The sequence below is a fragment of the Nyctereutes procyonoides genome, unplaced genomic scaffold, assembly GCF_905146905.1.
Source record: "Nyctereutes procyonoides isolate TBG_1078 unplaced genomic scaffold, NYPRO_anot_genome, whole genome shotgun sequence".
In the NCBI taxonomy this organism is placed as follows: Eukaryota; Metazoa; Chordata; class Mammalia; order Carnivora; family Canidae; genus Nyctereutes; species Nyctereutes procyonoides.
Genome location: NW_026575128.1, coordinates 6,272,179 through 6,287,150, shown reverse-complemented (window position 1 = coordinate 6,287,150; position 14,972 = coordinate 6,272,179). Strand labels below are relative to the sequence as shown.

General features: G+C 35.6%; 1 protein-coding gene across 2 annotated transcripts in view; it reads left to right on the top strand.

Moving 5' to 3' along the window:
• Positions 1-14,972, top strand: part of AGO3 (argonaute RISC catalytic component 3) — a 117,075-nt gene that overhangs the window by 49,383 nt on the left and 52,720 nt on the right. The window lies entirely within an intron of this gene.

The following is a 14,972-nucleotide window of genomic DNA, read 5'->3' as shown; positions in this document are numbered from 1 at the left end:
GTTAATTCCTGTTTTATTAAATACTTTTATTCAAGAATGGATGTTGAATTTTGTCTTTTTAACAAACATTGAACCAAATTTGTGTTTCTGGATTGTTTTAATGTGATATTGTATTCTGTTTGCTAATATTTTATTTTTTAATCAATGCAAAGTAAGTTTGATCATCAGATCTATAATTTTTGTGTAATCTTTTTCAAGTTTGGTATTAATTGTATATCTCAAAATTTTTAGAAGTTTTCATTTTCTAAAATGTACAACAGTTTTTAAATAGTATTAAAATTGTCAGCTCTTTTAAGATTTGGTAAATTCTATAAAATCTTGTGGCGTAATGTGTTTTGCTTGATAGGTAGAGTACTGCTCTTTGAAAACTTCCATTTATTTTTGTGAAAATCAGTTTGTCGCGGCTCAGTTTTGGGAGGTTATATCTTACTAAAAAATAATTTTATCTGTGATTTTTTTATAGAGAGTTTTATGTAGTTTTTTTGTTTTTTGAAATAATGCCTACTTCTCTGAGTTCCCATTTATTTTCTGTATTTATGTTTTGTCCATTTTACTCTTAAGAGAGGAGTACTTCTTTATTTATATTTTAATGGAAACTTTGAATAAAGTTTAAATAAATCCCAATTTTTATTCCATATTTCCTGGGAGAGGTAGTACTTTAAACAACAGATTTCACCATCCCCTAAAGCCCCCCAGCGAAGGAGTTTTTAAAACATTTTTTTCTTTCTTCTTCTTCTTTTTTTTTTTTTTTTTTTTTTTGTAGCTCTCTGGCCTTCTAGTTTTTAAATTCTCACTTTCTGCTTTTAGCTTTATAAATGTTTTCCTCTATTTTTTTTAGTTACTTTAGTTGTTTTTCTAACTTTTTAAGCCATATTAGTAACTCATTTGCTTTCTTTTTCCTTAATGATGAAATGATTTTCTTCTGATCACTGTTTTAGCTATATCTGAAAGCCTCTAATATGTAATTTTATTACTGTCTAGAAACACCACAAATTTCATTTGCATTTTCCTCTTACCCAAATGTTGATTTTTTTCAATTTTCAGATTGAAGAACTTGTTATTTTCTGATTTTATTATAAATTTCTAGTTTATGGGTTGTTATCAGACAATAGGGCTTGTATTTCTCCCTTTAAAATTTGTGGAGGTATATTTTGGAGTCTAGGGGTGCCTCGCGGGCTTAGTCAGTTAAGTGACTGAGTCTTGGTTTCAGCTCAGGGGTCATGAGATTGAGCCCTGCATCAACCTCTGTACTTGATGCAGAATCTGAGATTATTTTTCTCTGCCCCTCCCCACTCATTCCCCTTAGCTCCTCCCCCTGCTCACAGGTGCTCTCACACATGCATGGGCTCGCTCGCTCTCTCTTTCTCTTTCTAAAAGAAAGGAAGGAAGAATTTGTTGAGATATATTTTGTCATCTAATACATAGTCAATTTTTGTGAAGGTTCAATAGCTGTTTGAAAATAGATATATTCAACTATGAGAGTAGAATTAAATGAATATCCATCAGTGCCTACCACTTTGATTATGCTGTTTTAGATCATTTCTGAGTTATTTTTGTCTACTTGTTCTCTCAGACTGGGAGAAATAATTTTAAAATTTCTGTTATTATTGTGTTTCTCTCCTTCATATCTCCTTTGATTTCTGCTTTCTTAATGTTGCTGCTATGTTATTAAGAGCATATATTATATACCTGTTTTCTTTGTTGTGAATTAATACCCTTTACAATGATAAAGTGACTTTCTTTTTATACTTTGGGCTAAAAGTCTGCATAATCTAATGAAACAATTACAATCCATATGTTTGTGAACTTTATCCTATCTATTAACTTTTCCTTTCTTAATATTTTCTGAATGACAGATATATCTTGGTGATAGTATAGAATGGTTTTGCTTTGTGGGTCAGTCTAAAGCTTTTTTCTTTTAATGGATGAGTTAAGCCAGATAGATAGGGAGGACATACATGCTTAGTCTTAGTTTGTCACATTTTATATTTCCTGATTATATATGTTCTTGAAATTTCAAGTGGTCTGTTTTCTGTGCTCTTTAAATAATACTTTTGATATTTAAAGGGTTTTGTTGAAGTGTGGTTGACATGCAATATTACATTAGCTTCAGGTGTACAACATAGTTATGGACAAGTTTGTATATTGTGCTATGCTAACCACTCATCTTTCTCTCTTTTTAAAGCAGAGTCTTTTTTCCTTACTAAATAACAATTATATTAGCTTTATTCTCTTCCTTCCCTTCTTTCCTCCTTCTTCTTTACTAATTTTGGCAAATATTAGCATATTTTATTCTTTATAATTTTGCTTAAACTTTTACTATTTCACTTTCAACATTGACTCCTGTCTATAAGGTACAACCAGTGAGTTCATTGTACTTTTTATGTTTTCTGCTATCATTGATTTATTTGTATATATTATTATTTCTATATTATTAGAGCATTTAAGAGTTGCATTCCATTGTGTCACCTGTATATCCATTGGTTTTCATCTTAAATCTACAATTATGTGTATTTGTGCTGTCAGTCCTTTTCCTGAAACTTTTCCTATCATCCATTAGTGAGTTTGTCCTCAGTTGTTTTTTTCAAGGAGAGTTAAGAACTAAGTGTTAACATACTGAAAACCATTTGCCTATAGCCTTACTCCTGAAGGATTGTTTGTCTAAGACAATAAAATTATTAATTAATAGGGGCACCTCGGTGGCTCAGCCAGTTAATGGTCTGCCTTCGGCTCAGGTTATGATCCCAGAGTACTGGGATGGAGCTCTGCATCGTCAGGCTCCCTGCTCAGTGGGAGGGGAGGGCCTGCTTCTCCCTCTGCTTCTGCCTGGCTCTCCCTCTGCCTCTGCCTGCCGCTCCCCCTGCTTGTGCACATGCGCGCGCTCTCTCTCTCTCTCTCTCTCTCTCCTGTCAAATAAATTCTTTAAAAAAATTATTGACTTACATTTTCTTGAATGTCTTCTAAGTAATCGTCTGCTGTTTTCTGACATTGATATTCAGTAGAAAAGTATGATACCAGCTTGATTTTTTTTTCCCCAGGAGGGATCTGGTTTTGTTTTTTGTTTTTTTTTGGTTTTTTTTTTTTTTTTTTTTTTTGTCTGATTGCAAAAATTATTTTTTACACTTATTTCAGTAGATTAGTTTTGTCGCTGTTGACCACTTTGGGTCAGTTTTCAAAGAATTCCCTTTGAAAATATAGGTTCAAGTCTTTTTTTTTATTTTTAAATTTTCTTTTAAAACATTACTGTTCTGTTTGCTCCTTACTGTGCCTTTTGTAGTATATTTTTTACCATGTGCTTATATTTCCAATTTTTATTTTTTTAATTTTTTTTAATTTTTATTTATTTATGATAGTCACAGAGAGAGAAAGAGAGAGAGAGGCAGAGAGAGAAGCAGGCTCCATGCACCGGGAGCCCGATGTGGGATTCGATCCCGGGTCTCCAGGATCGCGCCCTGGGCCAAAGGCAGGCGCCAAACCGCTGCGCCACCCAGGGATCCCAATATTTCCAATTTTTAAAAATATTTTTCTTCCATTTCTTTCATGAATCAGATCCATAGTACTTTTGTTTTTTCTTCCTCCTATTGACTATCTCTTCCCTGAGTTAATTTTCTATTGTGAGATTTTTTTTTCCTTTTTTAAATGTTTATTTAAGTAATTTCTACACCCAAGTGGGGACTCAAACTCCTAACCCCAGGATGAAGAGTCCCATGCTCTTCTGACTGAGCCAGCCAGGCACCCTTCTGAGATTTTAATAGCTATATTAAGAATTCTTTAATTCACGGGGCACCTGGGTGGCTCAGTCAGTTAAATGACCAACTCTTGATTTCGGCTCTGGCCATGATCTCAGGGTTCTGGGATCAAGCCCTGCGTCATGCTCCACACTCTGTGGGGCATCTGCTGTTTCTCTTTCTCCCTCTCCTTCTGTGCCCTCGTACCCCCACCTGTTTGTGTGCACATCCACACACTTGTATACTCTCTCAAATATTAAAAAAAATTTTTTTTGGAATTCATGTTAAAAAGTAATGTTTCAGAGATGCCTGGGAGACTCAGTTGGTTAAGCATCTGCCTTCTGCTCAGGTCATGAACCCAGGGTCCTGGGATCGAGCCCCACATCCTGTCAAGCTCCCTGCTCACTGGGGAACCTGCTTCTCCCTCTTCCCCCTACTTGTGCGTGCTCTCTCTCTCTCTCTCTCTCTCAAATAAATAAAATCTTTTTAAAAATGTAGTTTCACAGTTTTCATCTACTTTTTGATAATTTTTTGTTGAGTTTTCTTTGTCAAGGATGTCATACGATTTTACTTTTTTTATGGTTTCTTCATATGGATACTTACCACTTTTTTATTACTCATATTTGAATTAGATGAACTTTCTCAAGCCACCTATTGGAAGATTCTGGAGGGGGATGGGGAGGAGGAACAGGACATTGGGAGCAGGGTGGTCCCAGGTTTCTCTGCTCAAATATTAATAGAGAATTTGTGAAGGGTATATAGGAGTTCTTCGTGGCATTCTTTGAACATTTAAGTTTGAAATGACAGATGAAAAGTACTTGGCTTACTTTTAGAGGAGTCATAGTATCTGAGATCTGTCGCTTCTAGACCACCCTCTCCTCATTCTCATGGCACTTTCTACACCTCCTTTTTCTACTTACTTCTGAGATTCCCCCGGTCAGTCACCATTCTAAACATTGCAGTTCCCACTTAGGATAGGATCCTCTCTTTCTGGGAGTGAAAATTTGCTATTCCCCAGCCAGGCTGTTTTCATACTTGTCCTCTCCCCTGCAAAGGCTCTACCAGTCCCTAGTACTTTGGGCCATTTTTACTTATAATTTGGCATTTCCATTTTTATTGTCTCCTGGGTTCACCAAATTTGTAGAAGGGTTTTCTTTTCTTTTTAAAAACATTCTCTTTGTTGTATTGGGTTCTAGGAGGAAAGTAGGAAAATTTGGAAGTAAATTGCTATTTTCCTACAGGAACTTAAAGTCTAGCTTTGGATATTATTAAATAATATATAAATAACCCATTGGTCAGATAAATCACAAAGAAAATTTAACGTATTTTAAACTTAAGGATAATGAAAATAATACATATCAGAACTTGGTATGATTAGCTAAAGCAATGCTTTAGAGAGAATCTAAAACCTTAAAATGCCTATTAGAAAAGAAGAAAAGCATCAATGACTTAAGTATTCATCTCAATAAGTTATAAAAATAAAGAAAAAATAAATGCAAAGCAAATAGAAGGAAATAAGAGTTAAAAACAGAAATTAATGAAATAGAAAACAAATTTATTCTGTAGGTAGAGAGACTTGAAAAGTTTTTAAGAAGGATAGTGACATGATCATATTTGTTTTCCAGAAAGAGACCTCTGGCAGCAGTGTGGAGAATAGATAGAGGAGAAAAAACTAATCTCAGAAGCCAGTTAGGAGGCTTTTTCAATCACTAGTTCAGGTAAGAGATGGTGATGGTCTAATGTGGGATGGAGAGAAAGGAACCATATTATAAGGAATAAGTTGAAAAAGTAGGTTTAAGACCCATGTCCAGAAAAAAACTTTGGGTATAGTTACTGGCACATGGAACTGTTTGGAAATGAGTAGACCAGAAGGTTTACTAGGTTTTTGAAGAAATTGTTTTTGGAAATAAACTATAAACCTGGTATATCTGTCAGGTTCAACCAAAGAGACAGAACCAGTGAGAGATCTATATATAGAGATTTGGTTTACACAGTTTGTAGGGATTAGGAAGGCAAGTCTGAAATCCTTACAATAGGCTATCAGGAAGGACAGACTGGGACTCATGGGCATGAGCTGAGGCTGTTCTTCGCAGGTGGAAGTTCTCTTCTGTCTCTCTTGGGAAAGCACCAGCCTTGTTTTAAAAGCCTTTCAACTGACTGAACGAAGCCCACCCAGATTATCCAGGATAATCTCCTTTACTTAGTCAACTGATTGTGGATTTTAATTACATCTATAAAACACTTTCACAGCAATAACTAGATTAACGTTTGAATAGCTGACAACTAGTAGCCCTGCCAAGTTGATGAATTAAAAAAAAAAAAAAAAACATACGTGGCCTGCAAAGTTATTCAGTCTTTGAAACAATCTTCATGTTCCCAGCCCTTCAGGCTGTGACTGCTATATTATAAACTAGCTTCTAAGAAGGGCATACTCACCAACATACAGTCAAAATAGTGATTCATTCTAGTGTGAATGGTGATGCTGGCAATTGAATTGGAAGATAGATCTGCTGTTGCTGATTAGTTGGCGGTATGCACCATATATTAAATAGATCGAATGTTAATATGTCCAAAGCTTGGAGAGCCTATGGGACATATGGATAGATACTACTGTGCAGTTGGAAATGCATATATGAAAATCTGTGATGGTGGAAGCAAAAGTTAGAGAACTCTTCAGTATATAAATCCATATTTGAAACTGTAGAAATGAAAAAACTTCTTTAGGAATAATATTTAGATAAAAAACAAGAATGAGGAGGATAAAGCCATAGGGGAATAGTGGCATTTAAGGAAGGAAGAAGCACCAGTGAGCAGTTAATGATTATCACAGGTGGTACGAGAGCCAAAAAAAGTGGTGTCACGGAGGCCAAGGGAGGAAACATATTCAAAGATTAGATGATTTCACAGTTAAGCAGTGGGAGCTTTTCCAGTAAAATCAAGAGTAAAGCCAGGATGTCAGGACTATGATATTTTAGTTGTTTTGTGTTTGCTAACTTCTGTTCTTCTTACAGGTTTCACTCTACACGTTACTTCCTTGAGAAGCAGTATTTGACACCCTTCTCCCCCCCACATCCAGCCATCCCCCAAGTCTGAGTTAGGTATTTCTTTTATGTATTCCCACAGCACAGTGTACACCCCCTGTAATATAGCACATGTCACTTGGAATTATAACTGTTTATTGTTCTGTGTCTCCTGTTAGAATGAAAGCTCCACAGAGCTAGGGATTGTCCATCTTCTTCACCAGTGTATGTACCCTCCATGCTTAGCACAATTTGGAGTCATATTAAGGAAAGAATGAATAGGTAAAACTAAGAGCATAGAGGAGGAACATCTAAATTATCCTAGAAAGTTAGAAGAATATTTGGAAGAGTATGTGATGCCTTAGCCAAGCTTTAACAAATACGATGAGATCAAGAGTTTGGATTGAAAAGGAGGTACACAGGAGTAAGAGATTTTTGAGAGGTTTCTAAAATAAAAAATTTGATTGAAAGACATAAGAGAAAATCTAAATGAATGAAATTAGGGAGACTCCATTTGATGTCAGTTTTATACAATTTAATCTCTAAATGCAATTTTAAATAAAATTCCAAAAGAGTATATCATGAAACTTGATAAGTAAATATTAAGGCTTTTTTTTTTTTTAAGATTTTATTTATTCATGAGAGACATAGAGAGAGAGGCAGAGACACAGGCAGAGAGAGAAGCAGGCTCCATGCAAGGAGCCCGATGTGGGACTGGATCCTGGGTCTCCAGGATCACATCCTGGGCTGCGAAGGCAGGCACTTAACCACTGAGCCACCCAGGCATCCCTATTAAGGCTTATATGGAAAAATAAATGCCAAGAATAGCCAATATAATTTTAAAGAAGAATAAAGAAGGAGGAATTCCCCTCTTTATTTTAAAACTATAACGAGGGATCCCTGGGTGGCTCAGCAGTTTAGCGCCTGCCTTTGGCCCAGGGCGCAATCCTGGAGTCCCGGGATCGAGTCCCACGTCAGGCTCCTGGCATGGAGCCTGCTTCTCCCTCTGCCTGTGTCTCTGCCTCTCTCTCTCTCTCTCTCTACATGAGGTGTATTTTAATCCTAAAGCCGTAATACAAAACTTTAAAATTCTTTTAGAAAAAAAAATAGAATATTTCTAATGTTGGACAAAATATAAAATGTAAATTATAAAAGATAATACAAGCTTGGCTACATCAGACTTTTAAACTTGTATGTTATAAAGATAATCATAAAGTTAATTAAAATACTAGGACAATATTTGCAGCAAATACACCCAAGAGCTTTACAAAAATAAGGATAGATCAGTAGGAAAACAGGTAGTTCAGAAAAGAGGAAACCCAAATGACCAGTAAACACATGAATATCAGATTCTCATTCATTAGTAATCAGGAAAATGCAAATGAAATATAAAAGATTACATTTCATACCCATCAGGTTTGTAAAAATTAAAGTCTTATATCAAATGTTGGTGAGGATACCAAAGTTAAAGGAACTCACACACTGTCAGAGTATGATTTGGTACAGCAATCTTGGAGAGCAGTTTTCCGTATCTGGAAAAGATGAAATTGTACATATCTTAAAATCTGTAACATGTCATAAGCTTACATATGTACTTGAAGCATTATTTGTTAATAGAAAATTGGAATCAGCTTAATTCTTTATCAGTGTTTCCTTGGAAAGCATTCTGAATGAGTACATATATTATTATATGATATTGTGGTGTACTGTATGACAACTAAATTTGAGTGAACCAGATCTACAGATATCAACATAGATTATCATCAAAAACTGTGTTTTTTGTTTTGTTTTTGTTCTTTGGTTTTTTTTTTTGTTTTGTTTTGTTTTTTAAGATTTTATTCATGAGAGACACAGAGAGAGAGAGAGAGAGAGAGGCAGAGACACAGGCAGAGGGAGAAGCACGCTCCATGCAGGGAGCCTGATGCGGGACTCGACCCTGGGTCTTCAGGATCAGGCCCCGGGCTGAAGGCGGCACTAAACCGCTGAGCCACCCAGGCTGCCCCAAAAACAGTGTTGAAGGGGTAGCAGATATTAAAAGGATAGGTTATTATGTAAATTTAAAACAAATTTATACTGAGTACATAAATACGCAGTAAAACTATGAAAAACATACATGAGACAAATGCACACCAATTTGAAGATAGTGGTTACCTTTAGGAGGAAGGAAGAAGAATAGGTTGGTTGGCATAGAGAGAATAGATAAAGGGCTGCATGTTTCAAGAAAAATGTGAGAGTATGTTAATTTTTTGTGAACAAAGTGTAAATAACTTATGGTGCCATTGTGAAGTAAAGAAGTCAGAAAATAGCATTTTTTAAAAAAGATCTATGGTATGTTAGTGAAATGAAAATAAAGCCTAAAAGTTTTAATTGCCAGTAAAATGTAGTACTGCTATGAAAAATAATGAGTGAAAATATTGCACTCACCAGCCTACTTGTTTATGTTTCCCTTTTTTGTTTTTGTGTGATTTGAATTTGCATCCCTTGAGCTTGGTATATTGTTCTGAACAAAACAGCCCTTGTTGAACTTGAAATCTACTGGAAAACACTAGTATTGAGCAATACAAGTATTATGAAGAGGAAGTGCTGAGTACAATGGGAGCACATAACAGGAATCCATTTTAGTCTCCAAAGTGACAGATTACCTACCTCTAGGTGAAATTGGTAGTGGAAGGAAGAAAGGAAGTGTGAAAATTACTCTAAAACAGAGAGAGAAATTTAATTCTAATGATGTGACTTAATCTTGTCTTCAAAATGATTGCTTTTGTGGTATTTAATATTTTCTCAACTATGTAGTTAAACTTACTGTAATTTTACCAATCTAAGATTCAAAAATATTTTTTCTTCACATTTCATCATCTCTGAAATTGGGAGATGTCTTGCAGTTGATGGTTTGTCACACTTTAATTGATGTTTCTTTTTTTAGGATACATAAAATATTGATGTACCTTACTATCACTGATAACTTGGATTTGAAGATATGTGAGAATATATTTTTAGTTTAGCCTGCATTTAAGCCAAACTCATTTGCAGCTTGCATTTTTAAGACCATCACAGTGAATGTGGTATTTATTAGTTGTATTTCCCTTAAAATAGTTTTATTTACCACTCATTATATAACAGGTAGAGTCCTAAGCATTTTACATTAATTATCTCATATGAACTCTACCACAGTTGTATGAGTTAAGTTTAGAGAGAGAAAATCTGTGTAAACTTTCTCTCTCTAAATTGACTTTCTCTTTCTAAAGTTCATATAGTTTAATATTTATATTAAATAATTTATGTTTGTGAAAAGTTCAGAAATAACAGAAGAAAAATCAATAAATTACCATAGTAATAATTAATAAAAGTTTATTGTGCACACACCAAAAACAGTTTGCATACTGGGAGCATTCAACCCAAAACATGGAATGACGCTCAGGAAAATATCATAAAACAGTTTATATAGAGAGAAAGCAGTAATTCCTCAGTGATTGTTTATAATATTAAAATTTTCTTAAATGGTAGGGAGTTGGCCAATGGTTATTAATCTTGGGAAACAATGTAAGTTTTGCTTATGATTTTCAGAGACATGAGCAAGAAATGACCCAGACCAAGTTGGGCTTATGAGATAAGCTACATTAAGCTTTGCTTGTATGACTAAACTGGTTTTGTCTGCTCAGGGAATTTTCAAGGCTGGTATTCATTTGCTTTTGATTTTAACAATGTAATATAACCACGGGATCCCTGGGTGGCGCAGCGGTTTAGCGCCTGCCTTTGGCCCGGGGCGCGATCCTGGAGACCCGGGATCAAATCCCATGTCGGGCTCCCAGTGCATGGAGCCTGCTTCTCCCTCTGCCTGTGTCTCTGCCTCTCTCTCTCTCTCTGTGTGTGTGACTATCATAAAAAAAAAAAAAAAAAAAAAAAATGTAATATAACCTATTAAACTTATTTTGAGGGTTCCCTGGGTGGCGCAGCGATTTAGCGCCTGCCTTTGGCCCAGGGTGCGATCCTGGAGACCCGGGATCGAATCCCACGTCGGGCTCCTGGTGCATGGAGCCTGCTTCTCCCTCTGCCTATGTCTCTGCCTCTCTCTCTCTGTGTGTGACTACCATAAATAAATTTAAAAAAAAAAATTAAAAAAAAAATAAACCTATTTTGAATAAAACTGTAGCTTATATTTAAGGCTCAAAGTCACAGTTTACTTTTAAATGATAGAAGCCAGCTTCTGACTCCAAAGTTATGTCCTTAATATTCATAACTCTATACTGCATCCCTAAGAAGCAAGATTCTTGGCAGACAGATCTCAGACCCAGGAACATCTGAATTGAGAAACATTGTTATTTTTATTTACTTCCTGTGCTTTACAGTAAGAGTATCCTTCTGTAAAACAGTCACTATTTACTCCTAAAAGAAAATGGAATATATAGATTGTTGTAGAATTTAGTAATTTTAATTTATTCTGCATAAGAGTCAGAGAAGTTCACCCAGAATATTCTTCCTTTGCAAGGAAAACATATTTCTATTAAGTAATTTATTAATCACAATAATAGTGTCATTTGCTTCATATGTTTGAGTTCAGGTATAAGATCTCTAAGACTAAGAAATAATTTATAATATTAAAATGAGTTTTCTCAGCAGTAGATGAAAGCAGAACATTTCTTGAGGGTATAATGAGAGTCTGATTTCAGGCAGCAGGACAGGAACTTTTCACCATATGGCCTAGCTAAGCAATGTAAATATATCTGTGTCAGGCTTACCCAGACTATCCTCACATTACAAAAGCAAAATAATGGCAGCAGAAATCTCAGTGACAGTCTCCATCCACTCTGTTTTTTAATTCACCCTGTTTCAGTCTCAGTGAGTTTGCCCTTCACATTTGGTACAAGTTTATGTTTGAACCGTCCTCTTGGAATCACACATCACTAACCCTGTGGAGAATTTTGTATTTTTCCTTTATTGATCTTCTGTTTCCCACATCCTTTTTCTTCTCCTGCCCTTTTTTTAATGGTCAGAAGTTTTATGAGAAAAGGGTACACAACAGGCAAATATTGTGACACCTTACACACTTGAAAACAAATTTAAATGGTAGTTTAGCTGAGTTTCTGTGTTGGAAATAATATTCCTTCACAGATTTGAAAGCAGTGCTCCATTTTTTAAAGAGTTTTAGTGAGATGTTTTTGAACATACCATAAAATGTACTTATTTTACGTATGTATCCATTGTCTTTATGTTTCATTTATTTTGCTTTACCTTCTGGAAAATTTCCTCAACTTCATCTTTTAACCCTTTATTCACTTTTTCATTTCTGCTCTTAATGTTCTTCTAGTAGTTTTTTGTTTTTTGTTTTTTCCTTAAATGTTGTGCTGTACTATTCTTGTTTCACATTTGCAGTATCCTCTCTTAGCTCACTGAGAATAATTTATTCTGGAGCTTTCTTTTTTCAGCACATGTTTATGCTTCACCCAAATTCCTTTTGTTTTGATCTCTTATCTTCCATGTTGGAGGCTTTCCTCAGATAATACGCTATCCTTGAGTATCTACTCATGATTCATAGGGAGTCTAAAACACTGACTAGATACTCTGAATGTATCAGTACATCTGTGGGGTGAGCTTCATCGTGGGGTGATTTCAATGCGCTGATGTTAGGGGACCTCCATTTGTATCCTCAAATCTCTTTGCTTGGCTGGTCAGAGATGAGTGTTCTGAGCTCCTACCTCAAGAGTAACAATCTCATGGTCTACATTCTGGAAGCCAAATTGGACATTCTGTTTGGGAGAATGTCTACATTCAGCATTTAATGTTTATAGTCATCTAATCCCTTGTTTTTGGTGCAGTCCTATGCCTTCAACTGTGCCTGACATGCTCCCTCCAAAGAGCCTTTCCTTTATTTTTTCCAGAGAATAAACCTCCAGATTTGTGCAGGGATGACAAAGGGATGGTTGTTCAGCAATGTCGAGCTAGACAAGGGATCTAGGACTCTACCTGTTTCTCAGACAGCTTTCCTCTTTATCTTTCTGCATCTCCCCCATTCTGTCACCAGTTCAGAGGTACTTAGTGCTGCCACTTCTCATGCCTTTTGAAGATTTTATAGTGTAAATGCCATTGGTTCTTATCTTTCTCAACATAGCTACCTTGAGATTTCATTTTCTTGGATCTACTATGTCAGTTATTGTCCACTTACTTTTCATCTTCTAAAATGTTGATGGATTTCCTGTTTTCTGTTCACTCCTTCTAAGAGTATTTTAAAATTCCTCACCATAGTTATAGTGGAGTTTGGGGATTGGGGAAGGAATGAAATGAGCTTCTTGTTTTTTAATCAATTTTAACCCAGAATCTATTTAAGTGCAGAGGCTTTGTCTGGGTCATCTCTAAATTTGAACCCATAAGGGAGACGATGAAGAGTAGGTATTTAATAAATGTTTACATGGATGATTAAGTCTTGTTTAATATCTATAAAACTCAGTTGATAACAAGTTTGTGATGAAGTCCTAGTTTCCTACCACATGGAACTCTCTATAGGTTTGATTAAGTGTCCTCACAATATTGTGGGTATCTTTCTCTGGAGCAGGTAATCCATAATAATGATTTTAAGGGCTAGCATTGAAAGTTACATTCTGCCATTTTAATAATATCCCATTAGTTATGCATATTCAGTGTAGGAAACACACTTACTAGGGACATCTCTGAGGCTAGGTATCACACAAAGTTTCTATCTTAAGCGAAAGAAAAATCCAAGTTAAGTAGAAGGTAAGAAATAATAAAGTCAGAGCAAAAAATTAAATAGAAAACAGTACAGAAAATGCATGAAGCCAGAAATTGGTTCTTTTGATAAAATTAATAAAATCCTAGCAAGACAAATCAAAGAAAATAGAAAAAAACAGATTCCTGGTATTAGGAATGAAAGAGAGGGTATCACTAAAGATTCCTCAGAATTGAAAGATTAGTAAGGAAACATTATGGAATTTATATCAATTATTTGATTACCAAAACTTTACAAAAAATGATTTCAAAGAGTAATCTGAATAGCTCTGTATCTATTAAGTTCATAATCCCTTGAAAACTCCAGTGATTTCACTGATGAATTTTATCTAACATTTAAGGAAAAAATAGTACCAATCTTTCACAAAATCAGAAAACAGGAAAAACTTTCCAACTCGTTTTATGCGGCTAGAGTATACTTGTGATAGACACTTGACAAAAACAGTATAACCCACTCAATAGAAAAATCATTTGATACATTTTAACGTTCTCATAACAAAAATTTGCAGTAAACTAACAATAAAAGGAAACTTCTTCAACTTGATAAAAGCACCTAGAAAAACAGAACAAGCATCATCATAAAAGGTACAAAGATTGCTCAAGAACACGGCAAAGATACTTGATTTTCACTACTTGATTCAATATTGTGCTAGAGGTCCAAACTAATGCAGTGTGGTAAAAAAAAATAAATAAAGACATAATATTGTAAGGGAAGAAATAAGACTATCCCTCTTTGGAGGAGACATAATTCTCTACATTAAAAAATGCTAAGCTACCCCCTCTCCCAAACAAAACCCTGCTAGAATTAATAGATGAATTTAGCAAGGACACAGAATACTAACAACATATACAAAAATCCGTACAAGCAGTATAACAAGAAATAATACCAGGATTCAGCAATTGGAAAATTAAAATACCATTTCTAATAATACCAAAAATGTAATACTTAGGCATAGATTTAAAGAAAGATATGCAAAGCTTCTATACTGAAAGCTATAGATCATTCCTGAGAAAAATAAGGAAGATATAAATAGAGAAAGATACCATGTCCTCGGATCAGAACACTCAGATTGTTAAGATGTCCATTCTCCCTATGGGGCTCCTGGTGGCTCAGTTGGTTGAGCATCCAACTCATGGTTTCAGCTTGGGTCACGATCTCTGGGTCCTGGGATCAAGCCCCACCTCAGGCTTTGCTCTCTGCAGGGAGTCTGGGGATTTCTTTCCCTCTCCCTCTATACCACCTCCCCCACTCACACAGGAGTTCTCTCTGTCTCTCTCTTCAGAATAGATGAATAAGGGATCCCTGGGTGGCGCAGCGGTTTAGCGCCTGCCTTTGGCCCAGGGCGCGATCCTGGAGACCCGGGATCGAATCCCATGTCGGGCTCTCGGTGCATGGAGCCTGCTTCTCCCTCTGCCTATGTCTCTGCCTCTCTCTCTCTCTCACTGTGTGCCTATCATAAATAAATAAAAATTTAAAAAAAAGAGA